This window comes from Eurosta solidaginis, chromosome 4, assembly GCF_040869045.1.
Source record: "Eurosta solidaginis isolate ZX-2024a chromosome 4, ASM4086904v1, whole genome shotgun sequence".
NCBI classification, from domain to species: domain Eukaryota; kingdom Metazoa; phylum Arthropoda; class Insecta; order Diptera; family Tephritidae; genus Eurosta; species Eurosta solidaginis.
Window position 1 is genome coordinate 231,006,815 of NC_090322.1, and position 27,205 is coordinate 231,034,019.

Genomic DNA, 27,205 nt, shown 5'->3' on the forward strand with positions numbered 1-27,205 from the left:
GTTAATAAACAAAAAACTTTTCAAATCGACCAAGTCTGGTCGGAATCGATATTCAGAACACCAATCCATTTCGATTCCGAATAAACTGGTTGGAATCGAAATCCAGAATAGGCCCGAATAACTTTTCGGTATCAGTTGTTAGCGATAAGCCAATAAAGGTTTTCTCAAATAGCCAGAAATTAGTTGTTTTTTTGGTAAAGTTGTATCTGTTGTCGTTCAACTCCTGGCCTAACATAAAAACACCAGTTTTCTAGACGTCATCGAACTTTGCGAGTACTCACGTCGTTTTTTGACAAAGCAAGACACATTTACATAAGGAGTTTTATAAATGTTTATTGTTTCCAATTTTTCTTCGTCGCGTTTTTTGGCCCAGAGCGAAAATATTATTTATTTTTTAATAAAGGTACAGCCTAATGTATTTCCATTTTTTTAGCTCCTTATAGCTTTCCAGCTTTGTGGCATCATATAGATATGGAAGATCTGCGGCACCTGCTAATCAATGTTAGTATTTGTATTGGTATGTAATTAAGCCACCACAATTGCGTGTTCTCTGACATGGATCGGAAATACAGCTGCTGCGTTAAAACTTGACAGATTTACAGCTCGTTAGTGAGTTGTCAATTAAGCTGTTAGCACTTTCGTAGACGATCCTGAGCGTGTATGTGTAATAGATATGTATGTAATTTTAATGTCTGCATTGAAATATTAAATATAGTTATTATTTCTTTTTCTTAATTTATGCAATTATTGGCGAGGAATTCAATAAGAGAAATTTATAAGAACTCAACTAGTCACAGCTTACTACAATATCTTTTAAATCTTTTGAAGTTGCATTAAGATGAAACATTTCACACAGATTGGTTGTAAATTTAGGATAAAAGCACGCTAAACACACGAAAGCTTAGTCTCAGAAATGGCATGACATTAAGTACATATGTATGTGTATGCGCAATATTTTATGTTAATTAGGTTAATCAAATAAACAACGTACATCATTTCATTCACATTTTATGAAAATGATTGATTAACTAATACATACATAATCCACTTATGGTATTTTACTCAAAATTGATTCAGCACTGTTTTCGCATTGCCAATGACAGCTCCCACGCGAGATATTCGTGTTACTTAGATATGGTTCCATATTTGCAGTGAACGTATGTAGAGTTTAATTTAAAAAATAACAAGTAAAGAAGTTTAAGTTCGGGTGTAACCGAACATCACATACTCAGCTGAGAGCTATGGTGACAACATAAGGGAAAATAACCATGTAGGAAAATGAAGCGAGGGTAACCCTGGAATGCGTTTGTATGACATTGGTATCAAATGGAAGGTATTAAAGAGTATTTTAAAAGGGAGTGGACCATAGTTCTATAGGTGGGCGCCATTTAGGGATATCGCCATAAAGGAGGACCAGGGATGAGTCTAGAATTTGTTTGTACGATATGGGTATCAAATGAAAGATGTTAATGAGAATTTTAAAAGGCGTGGGCTTAGTTCTATAGGTGGACGCCTTTTCGAGATATAGCCATAAAGGTGGGTCAGGGTTGACTCTAGAATTTGATTGTACGATATGGGTATCAAATGAAAGGTGTTAATGTATATTTTAAGTGGGAGTGATCCTTAGTTCCATAAGTGGACGCCGTTTCAAGATATCGCCATAAAGGTGGAACCTAGAATTTGTTTGTACGATATAGGTATCAAATGAAAGGGGTTAATGAGAATTTTAAAATGGAGTGGGCCTTAGTTCTATAGGTGGACACCTTTTCGAGATATCGCCATAAAGGTGGACCAGGGATGACTCTAGAATGCGTTTGTACAATATGTGTATCAAACGAAAGGTGTTAATGACTATTCTAAAAGGGAGTGGGCCATAGTTCTATAGGTGGGCGCCATTTCGGGATATCGCCATAAAGGTGGACCAGGGCTGACTCTAGAATTTGTTTGTACGATATGGGTATCAAATGAAAGGTGTTAATGTTTATTTTAAGAGAGAGTGATCCTTAGTTCCATAAGTGGACGCCGTTTCAAGATATCGCCATAAAGGTGGAACCTAGAATTTGCTTGTACGATATGGGCATCAAATGAAAAGGGTTAATGAGTATTTTAAAATGGAGTGGGCCTTAGTTCTATAGGTGGACGCCTCCTCGAGATATCGCCATAAAGGTGGACCAGGGGTGACTCTAGAATGTGTTTGTACGATATGGGTATCAAATTAAAGGTATTAATGGGGGTTTTAAAAGGGAGTGGTCGTAGTTGTATATGTGAAGGCGTTTTCCAGATATGGACCAAAATGTGAACCAAGGTGACCCAGAACATTATCTGTTGGATACCGCTAATTTACTTATATATGTAATACCACGAACAGTATTCCTGCCAAGGTTTCAAGCGTTTTTTATTTCGCCCTGCAGAACTTTTTCACTTTCTTCTACTTAATATGGTAGCTGTCACAACCATTTTACAAAGTTTTTTTCTAAAGTTATATTTTGCGTCAATAAACCAATCCAATTACCATGTTTCATCCCTTTTTTCGTATTTGATATAGAATTATGGCATTTTTTTAATTTTTCGTAATTTTCGATATCGAAAAAGTGGGCGTGGTCATAGTCGGATTTCAGCCATTTTTTATACCAATACAAAGTGAGTTCAGACGTGAACTGAGTTTAGTAAAGATATATCGAATTTTGCTCAAGTTATCGTGTTAACGGTCGAGTGGAAGGACGGACGGTGGACTGTGTATAAAAACCGGGCGTGGCTTCAACCGATTTCTCCCTCTTTCATAGAAATAAGTTATTGTCCTATAATCTAACACTGTACCAAATTTCACAAGGTTTGGTAAATTTTTGTTCGAGTTATGGCATTAAAAGTATCCTAGACAAATTAAATGAAAAAGGGCGGAGCCACGCCAATTTTGAAATTTTCTTTCATTTTTGTATTTTATTGCACCACATCATTACTGGAGTTGAATGTTGACATAATTTACTTATATACTGTAAAAATTTAAAATTTTTTGTTAAAATTTGACTTTAAACATTTTTGTTTTAAGTGGGCGTGGTCGTTCTCAGATTTTGCCAATTTTTATTAGGCATAAATTTCATTATGATATCTTCAACGACTGCCAAATTTCAGCTTGCAAAATTTTAAATTACCTTCTTTTAAAAGTGGGCGGTGCCACGCCCATTGTCCAAAGTTGTACAAATTTTCTATTCTACGCCATAAGTTCAACTTACCTACCAAGTTTCATCGTTTTATCCGTCTTTGGTAATGAATTATCCCCTTTTTCGGTTTTTCGAAATTTTCGATATCGAAAAAGTGGGCGTGGTTATAATCCGATGTCGTTCATTTTAAATAGCGATCTGAGATGAATGCTCAGGAACCTACATAGCAAATTTCATCAAGATACCTCAAAATTTACTCAAGTTATCGTGTTAACGGACGGACGGACGGACGGCAATGGCTCAATCAAATTTTTTTTCGATCCTGATGATTTTGATATATGGAAGTCTATATCTATCTCGATTCCTTTATACCTGTACAATCAACCGTTATCCAATCAAAGTTAATATACTCTGTGAGCTCTGCTCAACTGAGAATAAAACCATGTCATTTATATCTTGTGCAAAAAAGAAGTTATCTTAGGGAATTAACCCTCCGATTAGCGGTGAGTAAATTCAACACATCTTAGCGTGGTCGTCTGGCCAGACGAAATTTGACACTTTAACCTTTATCCATAAATATTTGCATTTTTATTTAAATTTTGAAGAAAACCGCCGCACACTGTGATTACCCAGAAATAAGTTTGAATTTTTATTGATAAATTTTAAAATGAATACGACCTATGAGGTTTTATAGACTTAAAAATATGTTCGTCTAGCCAGACGACAATGATAAAATGTGACATAATCAATTTTGGTACAAAAAAAAAGATTAAATAAAAATAAAAAAATATCGGTTTCCGAATTATTATAAAGACCGCCTCTAAACTTAAAAAGTCACTAAAGATTTTCATGATCTGGTTGGTAGTAGTAAAGTTATTCGCGAAAATAAAGCCTTCTCGTCTAGCCAGACGCCACAATCTATGGGAGGGTTAAACGCAAGTAACATATGTTGAGTTCAATGTCTGTTTCTATTTTATGTAAAAACAGCATTTTATTGTAACGAATTTGCTGCAAATCCTCTTATTTCAAATTCTCTGCTAAGTTCGAATCACTAAACTGTTGAATAAATAACTCCAATATGTAATAATGCAAAATGGCCTTTATTAAAGTACTTCACAATAACGCTCAAACTGTGCAACGAATAGCTTGCTGAATAACCAAACTGATTGATAGCTCAAATGAAACTCTACTATTCAAAATAATACTGCTCTTGATCGCTAGATAGCGTCTTAATCGAAATCTCAAATCAAACTGAATTCCAGCGCCTCTACAATTGCCGCCTTTTATACTCTCGGATTTCAACGTTCGCATCTTCTAGGCGCTTCCAGAATCTACTAGTCCAGTAGCTCTCAAACTTCTCAGCTGTAACTACAATTGCATAATTTTATAGTTTTTCTCATTGCATACTTTAAGGAGTATCTCAGACATATGCATGTGTTTGTGGATTGACTCTACGCTGCTCGTATACGTACATGGTACATATGGGTATACGCAACTATTGTTTCGTTTATGTAGATACATAATGATTGATCTATGGATGTGAATTCACGTCACTGCTTAGCATCATTACTATATGGAGTAAAGTAAAGAAGAACAAAAAGGTGGTCTTTTGGGTCCTGAAGAGTATCCCCAAACAAACTATGGTTCTTATAAAATGATGAAGATTTCCAAGAAAAACTTTACCTGTGATGGGCCATGTAGCACTGGTCTTCATTGCTAAAGTTAGATAGCATATAAGAGTACTTCCTTACCATGAGTGTTTCCTTACCATGACTGCAGCTCTAACATTGATTTAGGTCCCCGAGGTCCAAGCGCTTAATTTAGCGGTCGGTTGCGTCGACCACTGCATAAAAATAATGCATAATTCATAACGCCTAATTGCGACTTGCGACGCCATTTTCTTTATTTTCAAATTCTTTCTAAGTTCTGATGTTTTTGAGTTCATATTGGTCGTAGGACCACCCACTCGACAAAGATGGCTCGGTGGGCATATAATAAATATGGGGATAAAAGGCGTATGCCGCAGAAGCCCCTCTTGCTGTGGTAAGGTCATTGTTTCTTCTCGTGGCAGCCTTGCACCCCCTGAAACCAAATCAGCAGTTTTAAAATTTTTTGTCTGTATGTTTGCACTCGCATCACTAAAAAACCACTGGACAGCATTGAGTACGACTTTCACTGTTGCATCAGCTGAATCTAACTTTAAATTGGAGATACATTTCAAACCCCTAAATCTCTAACTTAAAATTAAGGATACATTTCAAACTCCTGAATATCTATGTCCTTGATACCCATAATATGAGCCCGGGCTTTTCAAATGTATTTTTACAATATGGATATCAAATCAAAAAGCTTCTGATGAGGGCTTTTACACATTTTTTTAAATTTTGAGTTATTTAATTCGTTTCCAAGATATAGGCTAAAACTATAAATGAGGTCGCTATATTAATACCTCGGAAGCGGTTTAATATTACTTGGCTTTCATATTTACCAACAAAATTCTTTGGTAATGCATATATGAGGTACATTTGCAGAGCAACCAGGAGTATATTTAGAACATAAAAACTTAGGAGACTATACAACAGATCCTAGCCGTACCACATTTTTGTAGTATTTAAATCTAGGTAAAGAAGATAGCTCGAACTTTTCAATACAATGACGTACCGACATATATATACCATAACAGGGCACAATTTCTAGATGTGAATCATGTGTGAGAGACCTTAGAAGTTCTGCTTAAAATTCGCCGGTGTTTCCTTCAGCGCAGCCACTTTCTTCCTTTTATGCTAAGAATAAAAACATTTCCTGTCTGTGTGAGCGTCTTTTTACCAAGCATAAACATACTTCCAAGCAAAGATCCTATTTAAAGAACATGTGAGGTGTTTTCCGTGATCATATGTATGGAAAACTGCATGTAACTTGTCCGCCAATAACAAAATTCGAAGATTTCTGCGCAGTTTGCAGTTACATAGGTTTAGGCAACCAAAAAATTTAAGTAGGTTCAGTTACCTCACATAGACTGAATAAATCCGCAGTGTTACCAGAAGTTTGTTTTAACGACCAAACTGAAAAACCTTACCAAAAGTCGGGACTTATGTTATAAAATAACTCCGTCCTCTTGGCAAATACTAGAAGCTTCCTAGGATTTAAGCCACATGCTGCTTCTAGATCTGACAGCTGTATTACTCCTAATAGCTGGAGTCTTAGCCTGCCAAGTGCAGGGCAAGAGCACAGAACGTGCTCGCTCGTTTCCTCCTCCAGCCCGCACTTCCTACATCTGCTATCACTGACCAAGCCTAATTTAAAGACATGTGACGCCAGAAGGTAGTGTCCATTCAGAATACCCGTCATGAGTATACAGTCCTCTCTTTTTAATGATAGAAGCAACTTTGTTAGTCCAAGGTTGTAAGACCTTCACATGATCTTCGACACTTTACAGCCCCGCGCTTGAATCCACGCCTTTCCTGCTTGGTCGATCATGCACACCTCTCGCCTTCGCTTAATTTCGCCCAGTATAATTGGGACGTCTACGGAGCAAGCTTTAAGGGATGCGCCCTTTTTAGCTTCTTCATCCGCCTTTTCATTCCCATTTATTCCCATATGGGACCCAATATAGATGTATGCTTCTCCCTGCCGCGATTCTCTCCAGGAACTGCTTACACTCTAACACGCATTTAGATGCTGTGATATGCGAAAAATTTAAGTGAGTTTGCTTTATTTCAAAGTTCCATGCATACAAAGTAGCGGGTGATAGCTAGTAGTTGAATAAAATTTCTTGAGCGACGAAAACTCATACAATTTTACGAATAAGAAAGATGAACAGATAATTAAATCCAAAATTTCAATATCACGAATGCTGGCTCTCACAAACTACCAATTGGCCTTATTAATCTATTCAAACATCATCACAACTTCAATACTCAATCTATTTATACTCTTACAACTACTTCACATAAATTAAAAATAAACATATGAATGCATAAGAAAAGACATATCTACCTAATTTTTTTTTTTTTTATTGCTTTGCCTTATCAATTCAGTTGACCACTCTTCGCCATCTACAACCTGTTCTGTGAGCTACATACATATGTATGTATATGTGTGTATCGCATTAGTTATGCTCCATGTGTGCATACGCAAACAGTGAAAGCAGTTTTTTGCAATATTTAACTTATATGGCCTAAACATCTAACTGTCTTATGGTCTAACCACTTACAACTCAAACGTTTTGCTTTTACTTGCACCAATAGTTGCAGTTGAAGCGGTTATGTCAGTTTGCAAGTTTCCTTAAACTATCTAACTGTATCTATACACCAGTACGGGCATAAAGTACATATTACTAGATAAAGATATACATATACATGCACACGGCAAGCAAAAAGTGAGTGTGAAGTAAATGTGATTGTAAGTATGGCCTTATACATATTGTATATCTGTGCTAAACAATGCAACTACTTTTGTATATACATACAAATATATGTATGTACATATATCTACTTCAATTGTAATTAAATGCTTCATTCATAAACTGTGTCTTACTTTAGTTATAGCCTCACATATGCTTGATAAGTATACTAGACTGGTGCGGTGTGTACGGCGTTCAATCGAGCATTCCATGAAAAACCGTAAATTTTCGCTGATTTTTATGTTATATCTATTTATCTATTTATTTTTATGTTATATCTTAATTTAATATAAACTAGCAGACCCGGCAGGCGTTGTTCTGCGCTAAATTTGGTCTATCTGCATACATCTTAATTAGCTTTTTATACCTTTCATGAACATGAAATGATATATTAACTTTGGTCCGATGTTTGTAACGTTGAGAAATATAGAAGATAGACTCACCATTAAGTATACCGAATTGATCAGGGCGACGAACTGAGTTGATATAGCCATGTCCGTCTGTCCGTCCGTCCATCAGTCCGTCCGTCTGTCTGTTTGAACGCAAACTAGTCCCTAAAATTTTGAGATATCTCAATGAAATTTGGCATAAAGATGTATTTTTATATTGTATTAGACATTTGTCGGATCCGGTAGGATCGGACCACTGTAACATATATCTCCCAACCGATCGTTCAGATAAGACGATTTTGGTCATTCCTGCCACAATTTAGAAAGTATAAACGTGAAACTCTGTGATATATATTCTAATATATCTTAGAAGGTATCCTAAAAAAATCACTTTGATCGGAGCTATATATAGTTACATCCCATACAACCGATCATTCAGATAGAAAGATTTTTGGCCATTTCTCCCTTAATTTAGAAAATATAAACGTGAAACTCGGTGATATATATTTTAATATATCATAAAAGATTTTCTGAAAAAATCACTTTGATCGGAGCTATTTATAGTATATATCCCATACAACCGATTGTTCAGATAGAAAGTTTTTTAGCCATTTCTCCCTTAATTTCCAATATAAATACGTTAAATTTGGTGATATTTATTCTTATATATCATAGAAGATTTCCTGATAAAGTTACTTTGAACGGAGCTATATGTATATAGTATATACCTATCCCATACAACCGATCGTTCAGACAGAAAGATTTTTGGCCATTTCTCCTTAATTTCCAATATAAAAACGTGAAACTCGGTGATATATATTTTAATATATCATAGAAGATTTCCTGTAAACATCATTTCTATCCGAGCTATATATAATATATATCCCATACAACCGATCGTTCAGATAAACCCCTTATCTGCCATTTTTTATTTTATATTTATCTTAAAAATCGTTTAGGTATGTTCATCTGTTCGCTATATATTTCTTATCTTATACATCCAATTATTTGGAGATTACGAACGGAATAAGGTTATTGTTCAGCCCCATTCATGAAAGGTATGAAGTCTTCGTCCTAACTTGTTCCGTCTAACTCTGGCCTGCCCTTCTTAATCCTTTTGTTCACTTCTCCCTCCGTCTTTTTGGTCCAATCAGATTGTTGACTATTTTCACTATGGGCTTCAGTCTTTTGCACTGTACGCTAGATAGAACTTTAAACGCGATATTAGGAAAACTGATTCCGTTGTAATTGACGTGGTTTGCAGGATCTCTCGGGTTCGTCTTCGTCCTAGCTAGCTTGCAGTGAGTTGAAGTGTTCCTTCCACAACTTGAGCGCACCACTCTGTACGTCAGTTACCCGCCAGTGTCATTTTTGCATGAATCTACTCCGGTCTCCACACCTTCTGTCATACGCCGGATTCTTTGGTAGAATTTTGGGCTTTATTTCTATCAGCCAGCATCTGAAGCTCCTCGCACTCACGCCCTTCTGCCTCTCGGTTTTTCCTTCTAAACAGGCGTCTCCCTTCCTTCTTCTCCTCATGATAATAAAAAAAAAGAAATAGTTTGTTAAATAACGAACACCCTAATGAACGCATACATCCTCATTTATCTACAAATATATTGTGTGAGCGCACATTAACGTCAACGCCTTTAAATGGAATTGCCTATTGACACACCTCGTCATAGGTTATGACAAATTCTTGTTGCGCAAAACTCAAAAATTGTTTACGAAGCCGACTGACCATATGTAACTATTAGGCATGAATATTTATCTTTTTTTTATGGTTTCCTATACGGGTTTGAGAATTTTTAATCTGGTATTGCGAATTCGTGCTTGACCGCACTATACAATACTCTTTATACATATATATATCAACATATATGTATGTATGTATATGTGTGCGCTTGTTATAAATATAACGCATGTAAATATATATCCTCTTCTGACTAATCTGATAATTAATGAATTATATGCATAAGGAAATCTTACCGTATTGATTTATCAGTTACTGTTTATCGTGACAACTCTTACCTGCGAAAAGAGAATAAAAAAAAATATGAAATAAGTACGTGAGTGAATTTGTAAAGATTTATATCAGGATATGAGACCTATAAAGCTTAATATTTATTTAGGTATGATTGTATACGACTGAAATAAAACTTAGTGCAAAGAACTTGTGGAAGTGAAAGAAAACTATTTACTTTTGTACACTTGTACTTTGAACTCATGTAACGTTCTTATTAAACTTTGATTTAATTTGAAGATGCTTACTTTTTCTGAGTCATTTTTCTGCGGAACCCTTTGTAAAAATATTTAAACGTTTTGATGCTGACACATTTCCATGATGACTAACCTCTCTAAAATGTGTTTATTTATGGAGGCTTTGCACTTTTTCTCAAAATGCTGCTAAATTCATGCTTTATACCAGGCATGCTTAACGAACGAAACGATATCATTTCGTTACGATAATCAACGTTAATAAACGAAACGAAGTCATTTCGTTTCGTTTATTAACGTTAAGAACGCCAAATTAACGTTAATTTGACGATCTTAACGTTAATAAACGAAACGAAGTGACTTCGTAGCGTTTATTAACGTTGATTATCGTAACGAAATGATATCGTTTCGTTCGTTAAGCATGCCTGCTTTATACACAGATGCTCTTTCGCATGATGTTCTCATATGCTGAAATGTTCAGAGTAGTGTAATTTTTATGGTAAGGTTAGGTTAAATTGAACTAGCTGGCCCATGAGGACCACACATACACTGAATGAGTCCATATTGTTACCAGAAGTTTACTCAAAGAACAAACTATAAAACCCTATCAGAAACCAGGACCTATGTTATAAAATAACTCTGTTCTTTTGGCAAATATTAGAAGCTTTCTAGGAACTATGCCGCGCTTTGCTTCTATTTCCATATTCTATCTATTCCCATATGCCCAGAGTTCCAATATAGATATATATGTATTTCTCTCTAGCCAGATTTTTTCCTAGTGTGTCTTCCCGTTAAACATTCTTTAAGACATTGTGCTATGAGATATTGTTGCTTTGATTGCTGCTTTACTGTCAATGTAAAATTTTACGCGACTGCAGTTTAAGCTGTTTTCCTCCAGTGGTTCTATTGCTTTAGTCACGGTTAATACTTACGCCAGGAAAACACTGAAGTGATGTGGTAACTTGTAAGATTGGTTTGGTCTTTCTATTACTTTAGAACCATCGGTATATACGTGTATCGGCTCTTCTGACATATGAGCAACGTTGCGAAAACGATCCACTTCTATTGGGGCTGTAAGAGACCCTTCAAAGTGCAGGTAAGGAACTACATAGGTGGTCTATCCGTTTAACATTTGATGATGCTGCACTACAATGGAAGTATGGTCTGCGCATAAGCTGTAGCGATAAGTCACTAGACGAACTCTTCCATTCCCGTTATAGGACTTCGATTAAAATTTGTGAATGGTCGCACACAATGAATAGGGCGAAACACTATTAACACAAAAACAACAACGGACATGTTTTATTTTAACGAATTAGCAACTCACCACCAATCACTAGAATTACTAACTGTGTGGAAGACTTCAGTATTTTTATTCAAATTTTTCTGGCTCCTAGGTACTCGGGCTACCAAACTCCAAGACCAGAGGTATGTGGTCAGAGAAACCTTTACTTTCCACACAAAAACGATTTATATAAGTTAGAAAGTCGAGCGAACAGATGGAGTATTGAATTAATGAACTGCCGCTCCGACAAGTGAAAAATCACCCAGAATATCTCACGAAGATCTGCAATTAAGAATTGTTCAACTTAAATCATCACTTAGATCAGGCAATTGTCTACCCGTGCTTTTAAAAACAGAATCTTCAGAATTTCTACGCTGTATAAAATAACAGGACAACAAGTTCTTAGAAGCCATGAAAAGAATTACGCCAAACAATTTATAAGACATGAAATGTATGGCTTAATTTTCTCGCTTCCCTGTCAACTTATCTGCTTAAAAATTATTTGTATCCAGTGTATTACTTAAACCAAGCTGATAACCAAGGTCACGTGGATTCTCAAATTGCCCCTAATAAGGTTCTTAAATTTTGGGTTTTTCATATTTAAGTTATCAAATCGACGTAGGAGTGATAGTGGTATTAAGAGTGGGAGTTGGAGTAGCGTGAGGACTGGGTGTGGGCGTTGGAGTGGGAGTTGGATTGGCAGTGGGAAATATTTGCACGTGAAGTGAGTAGGAAGTTTGAGTGAAAGTAGCCAAAAGTTATTGCTAACAATTTGGAGTGGGAGTGGTAATGGAAGTAGGAGTTGGTTTGGGAATGGGATCTAGATTTGGATTTGTGTGCCTTGCAATCCTACAAAATTACATCTAGTCTAGTGGATGACTGCAGGGCCGTAGAGAGAAATTCCAGGCCTGGGCCTAAACAATTTACGGGCCCTCTATAAAAAATCCACTAATACATTTGATTAACTTGAACTTATGACGTCTCATTCATGAATCATTATTGATGGATTACATCAAACAAAATTTTTGCCGCATCAACTAAATGATTTTTGGACTAAGAACTGACAATAAAATTAACACAGAATATTTACTATTTGTACTGTTTTATTGTATTCTAGTTATTTGGTAACATTTTAGTATATTTCTGATAAATTTAATGATGATTATAAATTTTAATCATTCAAGATTTTTAAAAATTAATGAGCTTAACACCGATAAATGCCAATTGTTATTAAATTATTATTTTTGGTTTTTATTGGGAAAAACTGAAAGGAAGGAAACATTTAGCATTTGCCAAGAAAGCAAATACAACACAGTAGCCCAATGGTTAGGCGATTGTGATTTCATCAGTTTAACCGCGGTTCGATCTCCGGTGAAACCTGTTGAAATAAATAAAAAGATTAGGAAGTTGCCTGACGATGATGACGTGGCGGTTTTAGAAATGATACCATCGCAATATGCCAGTATATGTTTCCTTCTTTTCAGTTTTTCCCAATAAAAACGAACAATAATAATTGAATAACAATTATCATTTATCGGTGTTAAACTCATTAATTCCTAAAAATCTTAAGTAAAAATTGAACACCCTTAAACGTACAAACATTTAATTATTCAATATAGAAAGTTCGGATACCAAAGAGTGGCTTTACTTGCTTTTTTCGCTGCAATATTTTTATAATAATATAAAAACTTAACAGTCTTGCCAAAACGGATTCAACACAAAACTTTTGATTTTTGAAAGGACGCTGAAGGAACGTTCTGCACGAGCTACAGTGACAGGTATAGTGCAAAAGATACGTAAAGCAACACAAGTGTTGGGGAAAATCGTATACAGATTTTGAACATATGTAGATGGCATTTAGCAATTCCAATGGTGACAGAACTTTATCAAAATTTGCTTCGTAAATATGTTTCAAGCGAACTATTTCGTATTCTATGCTTTGAGAAATGTCCGACTTGTATTTTTCGACAAATTTTGCTGCGCTCGCCCAAACCGTAGTTTCATCTGTGTCTTCAAATTGCCACAAAGAGGAAAACGTTTCGTTCAAATTTCTCATAGCTGCAAATCGTTCAGTAATGCCAGTGATTACCGAATCAACGATCACCAAGGATGTATTAAAATCAGACTTTAAATCATCCGTATTCATCTCATTTAAATCAGAACGTCTTTTGGGTTTTCTTTTTCGAATGTCTGGAAACTTTGGCGAGATGTTCAATTGAATAGCAACTGTTTTGCATTCGTTTAAAATTGTTTCGCATTGGTTCCTGATCAACTTCAAATCAGCTAATAAGGCATCTAGATGTCAGACCTCAACATCTATGGTGGCGTCTCTAGCTTGGAAGACCACGTTTCTTTCATTAATGATAGTCAGTATTTTGAACCAAATTGAGGAAAGCAAGATACGTTCGAACTTGTTGATGTACTTGAGAATGCCGGTAATATCGCCGTATGCTTGCGGAGTCAAATTTGGCTTTTGACTGAAAGACTATGAAGTGAGCTAGGTACATTTCTTTTGAGGATGTCCCATCGTTGTGGAGTGCTGCTGAAAATAGCAAAACATTTTTGTAGAACTCCGAAGAAAGTAATTGCAGCCGTACAATATTCTGCAGCATCAACACCACATAAATTGAGCCTGTGGGTTGCACAAGGCGAGTAATCGGCAGTCGAGTTTTTGTCGAGAATGTGACGTAGTGCTCCGTGGTAAGCTCCTTTCATATTGGCGCCGTTATCGTACCCTTGTGCACGACTATCTTCAGTCTAGTATGGCAAATTAGATCAGCGATTTTCTGACCAGTTTTTTGATTACAATTCACGAAAGCCAAAAACCGTTATTTAATTTTAAAATTTGTTGCTTTCGAATTGAAATAGAGTTAGCGCAAAATGAACGTAGTCAACGTGACTAGCATCAGGCATAGCATCAGCGATAATAGCTAAATACTTGGCTTTCTTGCCTTGATCTAATATAGTTTCCCTCAGGTGCTTTGCACAAATTTCTATAAAATCGTTCTAACTGTCTGGGGAAAGATGGGGAACTTGTAGATGTTTGTGCTCCTGTTGTGAAATCCTAACTTTCTCCAAATGATCTCTAATTATCGGATAGAATTGGCTTATGAGATCTTGGATGCCCAAAAAATGTTCATTGTTTCGTTCACCAAGATATATACTTTCGCCTCTGAAAGCTATGCCTCTTTCACCCAAAAAGAAAATAGTGTCCAAAATTGTATATAAAATTTCTTTCCACTTTTGAGTATCAGTGATTAGCCGGTCATTGATAAGTGACTCAATTGTAGCCTCCTTTTGAATTAGATTTTGTAAAGATCACTATTGAATATAACATTTAATGTGATTTTAGGTATTTTGGTGTGATGACAGTAATCAATTTTAGGTCGATTTAAAGTATTGGTGCTTAACAGACGACATGGTATGCAATAAAAAGCTTGCTACTGGCACTCTACACTAACAAGTCACGCTCCATTTTCTCTCCATTTGGCAAGATTCTGTTTAACAACGAGGTAGGAAATGCCTCATCATGGTAATCACGTGGAAAAATAACAGGACCCTTTTGATGACCTCGACAAATTAGTTCATTGACTACTTCAGATCGCAGAAACTCATTATTGATGGTACCGATATCGAAGTCGTGTAAATAATCTGGAATTTATACAGAGTTGGTAGTATTGTTGGAAGACTTTTTGAAGATGAACTTTCATCAGTGTCACCACGAAAACTTTACGATTTCGGATTCATCTAAACATACATTTTTGTTTGATGTTTTTATTGTCTCCTCAGGTCTAGGCAAAAAATCATTATCAATATTCGTTACTTTTGAAAAACTAAAGACTCTCATGAATAAAAAAAATGTCTTAGTACCTCTAAATCGCGGGCCCCTGACCAACACATTTTTGTTTGATATTTTTATTGTCTCCTCAGGCTCAGGCAAAAAATCATTATCAATATTCGATACTTTTGAAATTCTGCTTAAAATTTGCACATGGAAGAACTAAAGACTCTCCTGAATTAAAAAAATGTCTTAGTACCTCTAAATCGCGGGCCCCCTGAGAAACACATTTTTTTTTTGATGTTTTTATTGTCTCCTCAGGCCCAGGAAAAAAACCATTATCAATATTCGTTGCTTTTGAAATTCTTAGTACCTCTAAATCGCGGGCCCCCAGAGAAATCCCGGGCCTAGGGGAATCCCCCCTTCCCCCTATCGTCGAGCATGGATGACTGTACAGAAATCCTTAATGACCTGAGAGCCAAAAGCAAGGTTTTGTTAGGATGAGTTACCGGATATCAGGAACATGAAGGTAATGAACTAGCAGATTACCTAGCAAAGCGGGGGGCTTCAGCAGCATTCTATGGTCCAGAGCACTTTTATGGACTCACAAATGCACAAACCAGGGAAACTATAAATAACTTCCCCCAGCGGGTTAGGGGGGGTCAGAATATACCCGCGGTAGGTATGCCTGTCGTAAGAGGCGACTAAAATACCAGATTCAAGGGGCTGTGTAGCGCAACCCTGCAGGTTGCCAGCGCAACATATAGCTTCTCCAAACCCAATTGTCAACCTCACCTATCAGCGGCGAATCCTGTTTTACTAACAGACGAGGCTCTGGCGACCCTAAGCTCCTTATGGAACTTGGGGTTGGGGAGGGAGGGGATGGCCTGAAGGTTTAATGTGGCCACATAAATCGTTCCCGAGATGGTCGGGCCAGCACCTTAATGGTGCTGTGGTACCGGAGCGTACCGGATCTGTATCCGGCAAAGGACCATCACATCGATAACACTCCCCAAAGCCTTCGGGGAGCAACCTTATCGCTACAACAACAACAACAACAACAACTATAAGTAACTGGGAAACAAAACAATTCAGACGTCACTGGATTGACTGCCCAGGATAAAGACAGGTCAAACTCTTTATACTTCCGGCAACGGTAGTATCTGCTAAACTCACTAATCTAAACAGGGACGTCCTACTGTGTACTATACGGTACACTGTGGTCTATAATATCACCTATGTAAGTTAAATCTATCCGATACTCAAATTTGTCATTTCTGTGAGTTGGAGCATGAAACGCCGGTTCACATTCTTTGTGAAGGATCTGGCAAAGCAGAGACTCTCCCATCTAGCTGGCGTGACCCTTAATTCCCATGCGACATGTAATAAAAAGCCTGAAGAGGTACTTAGATACTTAAAAGCACCCACATACAAGTTAGGCTGAAAGGTCATGCACAATAGATCTACACAAAGGTCGCAGTGCTTCTAGGCCATATAATAATAATCGTCATAACTGATATTGTTTTTGCTACTTATGTTGATTCCCAAATAGACAAAATACTTCACTGTTTCAATTTACATATATGCAGCAACAGTGACGTGGCTGCCAAGACGCGAATGTGTCAATTATTTCTCGGTCAATTCTATCTTTGTACTTCGTCTTGTCCTCATTCCAAGAAGGCAGAACTCACAGCGCGTTTTTTCAGGCTAACAATATCAATAACATCTGTATACGACGATGATTGTACTTCTTATAATAGATGGTACCATCGCGGTTAAGTACTGCTGCTGGAACTATCTTCTCCAGCATTATGTTGAAGAAATCACACGAGAGGGAGTTGCGTGGACTGAGACCTCGCTTGGGTTCGAATGGCTCGGATAGGTCCCTTTCAATCCTAGCGTATCTGGTGGTGTTACTTAACGTCATTTGGTAGAGCTTTGCAGGGAACTTAAATTCAGACATAGCATTAAATTAAATTATTTGGCTACGAAAGTAGTGCTATTTTTCACTGAAAAATGCCGCTGATATTTTTAACTAAAATATATAAAAAGAAGAATAAAAGCCAAACTAAAGCTTTGATCTTGAAACTAATTCATAAAAGGCAGGGTTTCATTATATGAAAGTTTTCTAAAAAACTGTAATCTGAATGCATTTGGTTGTTATGTAGTCCATTGTTTACTTCATTTGGAACAAGTTTAGCTTTTATTGTAAAATATATCGCTACAGAAAGAAAATTGCAGGCACATCTGCAGACATCTGATGATGTAGGAAGAAGTTTTGTTGCAAGTAAACAGACAGGTTTTATTGAATTAAATTATATTTTTGTATTATCTCTATATATAAGACTATGTATGTTTATGTTAATAAAGTGTGAAGCAGAATCAAAAGTGAAAAAACGACAACAAATTTAATGAAACTAAGAAGCTTCAAGGTCGCATGTTGGATCTTTGTTCATTCAGAGATAAAAACAAGTAGTAAATGGTATTTTCAATCAAGTAGGTACGATATATATATAATATATATATATTAAGCTGGATCGATTTATTAACCTATATCGCGCCATCGATTTTTCGAAAGGTTTTTTACTCAGGAAAAAAGTTCCACTAAGCATACCCAAAAAAATAATTTTCGAGCCTGCAAAATTTGAGTTTTTTGACTTTTTTCTTTGATTTTTAAGGTTTTTTTCATGACCTACTTAAAAAGTTTTCATTTGATTTTAAAATTTTCATGTATACCCCGCCCGACTCAAAAGTGTCCGCTAAAAACCTTGGCGATAACAGTTTTTTGAAAAAAAAAAAATATTTTTTGGGTTTTGAGGAGTGTTTTGGTGAAAAAATTTATTTATTCGCCATTTTTTTAAGGGTTTCTTAAAAAGCGTGCAAAAGTGTTGACGATGAAAACGAATTTGGATAGTTCCTATCCCACTTAAGATTATGCGATAAAAACGTTGGCATTAACATTTAAAAAAAAAAATTTTTTTTGGTTTTTGGGACTTGTTTTGGTCGAAATCGATTTTTTTCGTTTTCAAATCTCCAAATCATTTTTTATGTATATGTTTCCGTTAGACCCACCAATAAGTATACCAAAATGATCAGGGGACGAGCTAAATTGATTTAGCCATGTCCGTCTGTCCGTCCGTCCGTCCGTCCGTCCGTCCGTCTGTCCGTCTGTCCGTCTGTCCATTTGTTTGAACGCACACTAGTCCCTCAATTTTTGAGATATCTTTCTGAAATTTGGTAAGCTGGCATATTTTGATGGGGGATTTGACATATGTCGGAATCGACCGGATCGAACAACTATAGCATATGCATACTCCCATACAATCAATTGTTCAATAAGAGGGTTTTCGCCATTTCTGCCATGCGGCGAGGAAATTAACCCAAGAGTCCATAAGTGGCACTCGATTGCTCTAAAGCATATAGCTATTGATGTAAAAAATGCCTTCAACACTGTGTGAAAATGCTATACACGCTCGACCGGATAGTCATATCCTTTTACATGCGTTCGATCATACGTAGCTTCTTCGAAGGTAGAGTACTAGGATATGAAAAGGTGATTGGTGTATAAAATCTCCACGTTAGAGGCGGCCTGCCTTGAGGCTCCGTGTTCGGTCCACTGCTTTGGATCATTATATTTATATTAAAGGATAGTCATATCCTTTTACATGCGTTCGAACATACGTAGCTTCTTCGAAGGTAGAGTACTAGAATATGAAAAGGTGTTTGGAGTATAAAAGCTCCACGTTACAGGCGGCGTGCCTTGAGGCTCCGTGCTCGGTCCATTGCTTTCGATCATTATGTACGACGGAGCAAACCCGATAGGGCGAAAACTCTCGGCTTTGCGAACGATAACGCATTTGTGCTCACGGCCAAGCACCTAGGCGATAAACGCGATCCTGCGAGGCTAACAAAATTTTCAAGTCACCACCTTCTTAACCACATAGTTTTCATTTGTTAAATAAATCGGTCTCAGAGAGAAAAATCATATTCACTTTCATTTCAAACCGAGATGGCATAATCTATTATGAGAGTTTACAACTACTGGCGTATGCTGATGATGTTGACATTATTAGTCTAAACAAACGTGCAGTGAGTTCGGCCTTCGCTGATTTAGGTTAAGAAGCAAAAAATTGGGTCTCATAGTTAATAAGGTCAAACCAAGTAACTGCTGCCTTCTTAGAAAGAATTGACGCATTCATGCCTTGGGAGCTACGTCACTATTGACGAATATAAATTCAAAACTATGAAGGATGTCGTCTATTTGGGAACCAGAACTAGCAGCAAAAATAATGTCAGCTAAGAAATCAAACGGAAAATAACACTTGCTTGCAAGTGCTACTTTGGACTGAGTTGGCAATGAACAAGTAAAATCCCCTCTCGACGAAAAAGGATCACGATCTAGAAGTCGCTCATCATAACTGTACTGATGATTTGACTCGGAATCATATACGGCGTCGAGAGAAGATGCGATGGCTCTTAGAGTGTTCGAGAGAAAAGTTCTTCGGAAGATGTATGGTTCTGTCCGTGATGCCGACGGAGAGCATCATCGAAGGTATGATGATGAGCTGTATGAGCTCTACGCAGATACGACGATAATGCAGCGAATAAAAACTCAAAGGCTTCGCTGGCTAGGTCATATAATACGAAAGGAGAAAGACGCTCCCGCCAAAAAAGTACTACAGTCGACACCACCGCTTGCAAGCAGAGGAAGAGGGAGACCTCTACTGAGTGGGGAGCGCCAGCTGGATACTTGACCTCACTTGGTGCTCCCAATTGGCGAATTGTTACGAAACGGCCAAAATCATCTGCGGTTAAGCGCCACTTAATAAAGATGATGATGACTTGCATTTCAAAGTCCATTAACAAAAGCTGGCTCAGACTCACAACTTAGAAGAAAATATGTTTTCCTTTGGCTTACCTTTCGAAGATTTGTAAAGTACTTTTAATTTTTTTATAAATCCCGACATGCACACACACACAAACATATGCAACCTTCCCACAATAATAATACTATCCAGACAAAAATACAGATAGAAATTTTGCAATTCTAGTTATCTGCAAGCTGATGGGACATTTGCAAGATTTGCGAGAGTTGTTACTGAAATATATTTAACAATTCTGCGTGGTCGGAAATATGTATGCGGTTTGGTTTCTGTTATATAATGAATACTGTTGACTTTGAAAAATATACGGGCACACACTAGGAGAGCTTAAATGTGTTTGTTTAATGTACATATGTGTTGGGAAACGGAAGGTGTGTTGGTTGAAAAGTTAAGTTGATCTTACTAGCCGCATTTGTTCATTGATAAGTTGGGTAAGGAGGTTAGTTGGTAGTAGTATGGAGTTTGTGACACGTATAATGCAATGCTAACAGCAGAAGTTGTTGGCGTGTTGCGGTGAGCGAACAAACGATGCTGTAGAATGATTCGAAAATATAAACGCACACAAATAGATTTAGTCGCTTCAATTAAGCTATGTAACTATGTAAGTACCTAACAAAAAATATGCACTTTATTTATATTTCAATTCCTGGAAGTTCTTATATCTTAAGTAGAGCTTACGATTTCTTCTCGAACAAAAGCGAGAGTTTCGACACTCAAGAAATCGATAGCTTGGGATCTGGCGAGATTTTCGAATCACGAATAAATCTGGTACAAAAATTACGCTCTGCAGCGCTGTCGAGAAAATATGAGTCAAGAGAAGATGATATGGCTCTTTGTTCGATAGAAATTTCTCCGGAAGATTTATGGCCTTTTCTGTGATGCCGATAGAGAGTATCGAAGGAGTTATGATGACAAGCTATATGAGCTTTACGCAGATATGAAATGATCTCCTTATGTGCATTCAATTGGCGTCATTTATCGCGAAACAAGTGGCTAAGCGCAAACTAATTAGGAATGATTCTGACTGGATAGAATTAGTAGCTGGTCGCTTAGCCTTGGTAAAGAAAAGGAGGGCTGTTTGTACTTCCTCGTGAAGGGTAGTAGGATTGTCTTCTCCGGATTTAGCCTAAGGCCACATCCCTGTGCTCACTTACTTAGTTCTGCTAACGTTTTTCCCATGATATTACTCATTACTGAAGAAAATGACCGCGAAGTCGCAATCGCCATTTCTGAGTGTGAGGATAAAATCATAGCCCATTTCAGTTTATTACTAACATTTTTTTTGTTGGTTCTCTACACTAATACACTTTAGTACATAAAAAATTATATAAAATACCTATCCCAACATATAGCAATTGCATGTGAATAAATGCGTTCGGACATTAATATCTTTAAAAATAATCTGCAAAAATGATGTTCGTGGATGAAACCATTGTCTGTTGTGTGCATGTAGACAGTATGTTTGCTAGACAGACAGGTCGTCAGATAGTTACCAGCAGTTCGCCATTCTCTAGACATACCAAAGATTAATAGATAATAATGCTGGAGCAAAAAGAAATGCGTAAATATTGTAGTGAGTCAAGTATTTGGGCGGCAGACAACAATAAAATACCAAAGCTTAAACGCAAAGTCATTAGTTTTTACCCTGCAGGGGAAAAATAAGTACAAGCAGAGAGTTTAATTTTCATTTCATTTCATTTCTTTATTGAGTCAATGGTAACATACCTTACTGACTAGATTACAGGTTTACTTAGAACTAAATTATTAATTTAAGTATGACTTAATGTGATAAATAGTAGGACTCAATGCATGCCTTGAAGAGAGACCCAGACATGGCAAAATTAAGATATAGACTCCTAGATAGGTGATTGTATTCTACAAGTCTTCTTAGAAGAGGAGCAAAACTGAAGAAATTAGAACACAACACTTCAATACGGAATGTAGGGCGGAGGGCTCTGTTAGGGACATTGAAAGTTACCTGACCAAGAAGTTCAGAACAGTCAAAAGCACCAGATATTATATCAAAAATAAACATTAAGCCTTGAGCAGAATGCCTGGCTGCAAGTGTAAGACATTGATAAGCATGCATCTCGCATTGTAGGGTGGCATGAGGCTATCAAAGTATAGAGGTTGAAGAGCAAACCGTGTGAATTTGCGCTGAACTCTTTCAATACTTAAAGAGTGTGAAGAGTATATCGGATTCCAAATGACTGAGGCATATTTTAACTTTGAACGTACTAAAGAATTATACAATACTTTTCCGGTATACGGGTCTTTGAAATCCTTCGCATATCTTTGTAAGAAAGCTAAGTTGGTATAAGCTTTTGGTATGAGAAAGTTAACATGATTAGCAAAGGTAAAAGACGAATCAAAAATTACGCCAAGATCATGAAACTCATCAACTGAGGCAAGAGTTACGTTTGAGATCGAATACACGGACGAAAGGATATTCATTGACTTAGTAAACGTTATGTGACAGCATTTAATAATGTTGAGTCGCAGATTATTTTGTGAAGCCCAATCGTTAATAGCATTCAGATCTTCCTGCAGACGCAAAGCATCAGAAATACTGACCACTTATCATGCCATATTTGAGTGAAATAAGTTTTATCAAATAAGCGTAGGTGTTGAATATTTAGCATATATGTATATGTATGTATTAGTTAGTATAGTAAAAAGGGAGTTACTTACTTATTTACTTAATGGCCTAGCCATCACAGCCGCTGCGTTTTAATTTGCGATACATGCCTTCGTCAACACGTAGATGCCCGTTAAATTTTGGAAGAACTTTTCTCTCGAACATTCGCAGAGCCGCCTAATCTGATGTTGTCATGGCGCATGCTTCTGAACCGTATAGCAAGACGGGTACGATAAGCATAATTTTTGTTTGCCGAAAAAGAAATTTACTTCCTATCTAGGGCGAAAACTAAGAACTAAGACTAACTCAGAAGATCCGTTTAGCAGCCACGGCATATACAAGCTTACCTGCGGATGCCAACACAGTTACATAGGACAAACAGGACGGCGAATAAGAACGAGGTTCAGAGAATATATTAGAGGTTACAACAAAAAACAAAGAATCCAAATATTTTACCAGAGTCTATCTTCGCGAATCACATGGTCGAAAATAAATGTTACCCAGCAAACATCAATAAAACAGTTAGGTTTCTTCACATACAAGCAAAAGTTGTTTACAAGAAACAAAGTAATCACATAGGTACAACAGACAAACACTTAACAACAAATAAACACAAAATAAAGCAACAAACCCATAAAGAAGGTCAAATGACTAGAATTACTGACTTTAAGCTGCCTCAGTCAGCTACACAAATCGATCATTAAAAACCACCCTCAGTTCTGAATGAACACACGGCAAATACACATAAATATACACAAGCATCAATTTTGACAATAACTGCCCATATACCTACGAACTATAAATACAAGACAAACGGTAATAACAGTTCAGGACGAAAATCGACAGTGATGATGGCACAATGCCGAAACAGGTTTGCCTCGAAACCAAATTTAACAAGGGATGACATAAAATCGTTGCAATATAGATAATTTATCCACCTTGTCGGAAAATCAACAAAACAAAATAAGTCAATTTACTTTTCAATTGTCTACCTAGTCTAAAGTAGCATTTATTGCCAAGAGTGCTTCTTCGCTTAATATCAAAGGTGAAGTTGTTGTTTGTGGTTTCCGAATAAACGGAATCTTTTACAATTTCGTAATTATGGCTGCCAACAGTGGCGTAGTTGCCAGGGCGCAAATACGCTGACTCTTTGCTTTATGACAGCAGGTGTTTCCCTTGGTCCTCACTCATCAACAAACCCATCTTTTCTGCTTCTTTCCCAGTTTTGAGTAAGCAAAACTTACGTCGCTGATGTTCAGGCTGATATTATCAACGTCGTTGACATAAGTCAGTCCTTGAAAGTTTTTATAGAATATTGTTCCACAGCATCAAATAAGGTTGCCACACTGTCTGAAACCCTATTTAGTCTCTAAGGGCTTGGAGAGGTCCTTCCCAATTCTGACTGAGCTGATGGTGTTACTGAACGTCATTTTGCACAGCAGTATAAGTTTTGCGGGGAAACCATATTCAAGCTTGAAACACAATGCCGAGCGACGACGATATACGCCGCGCCGGGCGATGCCATTTTTCAAATTTACGCTCAGATGTTTCGTCCAGTTAAACACAATAGGCAGCGGCGGGGATATTTTCTGACATTTTCTCAAAGGAAAATAATTTCATATTATTGAATATTTATATATTGTGGCGAATATTAGCAACACCAAGGGATACTATCATCTCTAAGCCAATACTAAGCAGTGACTTGTGTGCACATAAACAAATCATTCATTATGTCTACACATATGTCCATACAAGCAGCGGAGAGAAATGCACAAACACATGCATATATCTGGGATACTCACAAAAGTATGCAATCACCAATACTCATATATACACACTCATATGTATATGCGAGAGACTATAAACTACAAATTCACATGCATATATGTATCTGGTAACTAAGAAGTAAATTCAAGTAGAAGAAAGGCCTAGAATTATGCGAACGAGACAGCAGAGAGTATAAAAGGAGCGAAAGCTGAGTAAGCAGCAATCAGTTTGATTCAAGCACACGTTTGGTGGCGAAGTATAAGTGTTATTATGAAGTATTTTTAAAGTAGTCTAATAAAGATCATTTGACATCATTGTATATTGGAGTTATTTATTCAACAATTTAGCGATATGAACGTTATTATAAGGTGTGAAATAAGCGGAGTTTCAGTAAGTTCGTTACAATTGGTGTCAGAAGAGGAGTGGTTAAATAAATTCCAAAGACTTCGAATACAACTTGGACATGGCAAAGTTAAGTGAATTAAGGACACAGCAACTTAAAATGGAGTTGAAAGCCCGTAGATTGAATACAACCGGCAATAAACTCTAACTTCAGGCACGACTACGAGAGGCAATTGCATCAGAAGGAATTAAGGTGGAAGACAACAAAATTGGAGGAGAAAAATGAAACACCGCCGACAATGGCGAGCACAGAATTGAACATGATATTGTCTGCAATATCTACACAAACATCGACAGTAACATGTCGTCGCAAATGTCATCTCAACTGGAAGAACAGAAGACATATATGGCATCCCAACTGGAAGAACAAAATACAAATATAACATCTCAGCTGGCAGAAGAGAAGGCGTATATGGTATCCCAAATGGAATCACAGGAGACTCGTTTATCGGAAATGTCGTCACAAATAACATCGAGGATTGAAACTCAGGAGGCACGTATATCCGAAATGTCGTCACAGATATCATCCAGGATTGAAGCACAGGAGGCATATATATCCGAAATGTCGGGACAAATTTCAGCACAGGTATCATCGCAGATCTTTGCACAACTAGAATCCCGTATGGACGAAAAAATAATGCAGTTTGAGAACAAAATCGAGGCCGAGGTAGAAGCTTTGAGAGGTCGTATTCAGGAGTTGCAAATAAAGCGCCCAGCAGTTTCAGCGAGTCATCCAAAGGTAAAGATACAATCCTTTGACGGTTCTGTTCCTTTCCAGGTCTTTAAGCTACAGTTTGAGAACACGTCGACAGTGAACAACTGTAATGCGGAAGATAAAGTTGCTGTACTGTTCGTGGCACTGAAAGGGACTTCAGCGCAAATCTCACAGACGATTCCAGAGTACGAACGGAACAGTTATGAAGTATTGATGGCCGCTGTCGAGAGACGTTATGGAAGTGAGCATAGAAAACAGGTATACCAAATTGAATTGCAAAACCGTTACCAAAAAGCGATAGAGACTTGTAGTGAACGCGAAAATAAAATGTGATTCGCTACTCGTAAAAATTTCAAATATTTTGGTTAGGACCTTTGTGTATTAAGCTAATGATTTGTCTGTAATGAGAGGTAAGCAGTCGCAACTCCACTTTTATTCCAAATGGAATTAATATTATTTTTAAACTTTATTCTTCACTTTTTGACCTTCTGGCAAAAGATCGTAGCTCAGATATTGTTGGCTGCCTATACGATGTATTGTCATTTGTCATTGAGGTACTTGTTTTTATCATTTCTCAAAATATATTTTTTGGACTTACGACTGTTTAGCTATCAGCTATAGACGTTAAATTATTGACACTTGTCTTTCCCAGTTCTACATAGACAAAGCAACAACTTTGCTTTCAATATTGTGCAAATTATTCTACGATAATTTGGCACTGGAAACTGTTTTCGCCTAGCTTTCAAGCAAAAGCGATGTTGAACCCCGTATTTTTTCTTGCTCAGGCTCACAAGTTATCTTCTGGATTGTTTTTGATAACTCTTTTAGCGGACCCTTAAAAACTGAAGTAACTTTGGCATCTGCTTGCTTGTTTTACTTTATTCTGAGGGACATCGGTTATAGCTTCTTTAGCATTTGAAAGTTTGGAGTACTCGTCAATTAACTGTGGTTCGTATATTATATACGGGTCAAAACTAGCATCTATATTTGCATTTGGAGAATTGGAACAATCTGTCGAATGTTCGCTCATTTGCGATTCGTTAACTATATGTTGTTCACGATATGAAGAGTGTGAGAAATCTGTTGATTTTTCATTTATATCAGTATGTTCGTTAACCATGCCAGGTTCACAATTTCCAACAGCTCTAAAAAGGAAAAATATATGATTGATATTCGTTAATTCCACAAAAAAATTAAAAATGGCATTCACTGTCTTTGCTACTAAATACATCCCACTCCCATTCCCGATCAAACTCTATTACATATAGAGTATCACTGTACCAAATATTGTGGTAATTCTAAAGTATCTTTTGATACCTCTCCTGGGATTTTTATACGTGTAGTAATTGTGAAATATAATGAAAAATACTCAAGCCCACCGCGGCAATATATACAACGCTGTACTTACTTTCTTGAATCAGGATAGACGTCTAAAAACTGCACTGAATTCATGTATTTCCAACTTTTTGTAGCACTTCCTGCGGCGCTCCCGGAAGGCAACAGGGCACAGCGCTTACTCCTTTTATAAGTATCTCGTAGACTTTTCCACTTCTTACGACAAGTTTCTCCTA

General features: G+C 37.0%; 1 protein-coding gene across 12 annotated transcripts in view; it reads right to left on the bottom strand.

Annotated features, from left to right (window-relative positions):
- pot (papillote) overlaps window positions 1-27,205 on the bottom strand; it is a 163,956-nt gene that overhangs the window by 89,463 nt on the left and 47,288 nt on the right. The window contains exon 3 of one of the 12 annotated variants that reach the window (XM_067785018.1): window positions 9,939-9,980. The exons of the other annotated variants lie outside the window; for them this stretch is intronic. The gene's annotated coding sequence lies outside the window, so the exon portion shown is untranslated. The remainder of the gene's footprint in view (window positions 1-9,938; window positions 9,981-27,205) is intronic. 12 annotated transcript variants of the gene reach the window in all.